The sequence below is a fragment of the Frankliniella occidentalis genome, unplaced genomic scaffold (assembly GCF_000697945.3).
Source record: "Frankliniella occidentalis isolate FOCC.00 unplaced genomic scaffold, Focc_3.1 Scaffold253, whole genome shotgun sequence".
In the NCBI taxonomy this organism is placed as follows: Eukaryota; Metazoa; Arthropoda; class Insecta; order Thysanoptera; family Thripidae; genus Frankliniella; species Frankliniella occidentalis.
Window position 1 is genome coordinate 279,972 of NW_026267379.1, and position 734 is coordinate 280,705.

Below are 734 nucleotides of genomic sequence, written 5' to 3' on the forward strand. Positions count from 1 at the left end.
CGCCCAGAGAACCGCCCCCACCACCTACCCCCTCACGCGACTACCCTTCAGGCCAGAGCCCCCGCTACGCCCCCGCACCACGCCCCGCCACGCTCCGTCACAGGTTCTTGTCAGCAAGCGTGTTTCCGGGGTAATGCGGGCATTAACACGCAAACGCACTTTTGTGCCCTGCGCCAATTCCCGTCGTAATGCTCCTCGCCCTCTCTCCGGCTCAGGCTACGACTTTACACCCCCCACCCCCTCTTCCACCGGCAGCGCCCTTACTTCCGCTACTTCTTCCTTTCACGCTTTTTCCTGACTGTTGAGTCGAGACATTTCGCCATTTCTTCTACTCCTGTTTCAAAAGCGACAGGTACGTTTGCGACGACTCATAGCTACAGTTACAATTCGCCGCCTTGAAAAGCTGAAAAGCAGGAAAAAAGCGACAAAAAAGAAGAAATGTTGCGTCAACTAACAAGCCCTGCCGAGCATGAAAATTGTCCCAGTCCATGGGTCCTTTATCAGTCGCTATTTAACTATTTCATATTTTTTTTTGCCAACTCTGGCTGCAGAGCCGAGCCTCGGCAGAGCCGTCACCGCCAGGACCCCGGCAAGGCCTTTAGTTCACACTGCGGTTGATAGAGCACACATCGCCGCCCTGCGCACACAGCCCCGGGCCGCAACGGGCCGCGCACTGCGGGAGCGGGCGCTTTAAATGAGCCGAGTACAAGGGAGGGAGGGAGGGAGGGAGGGAG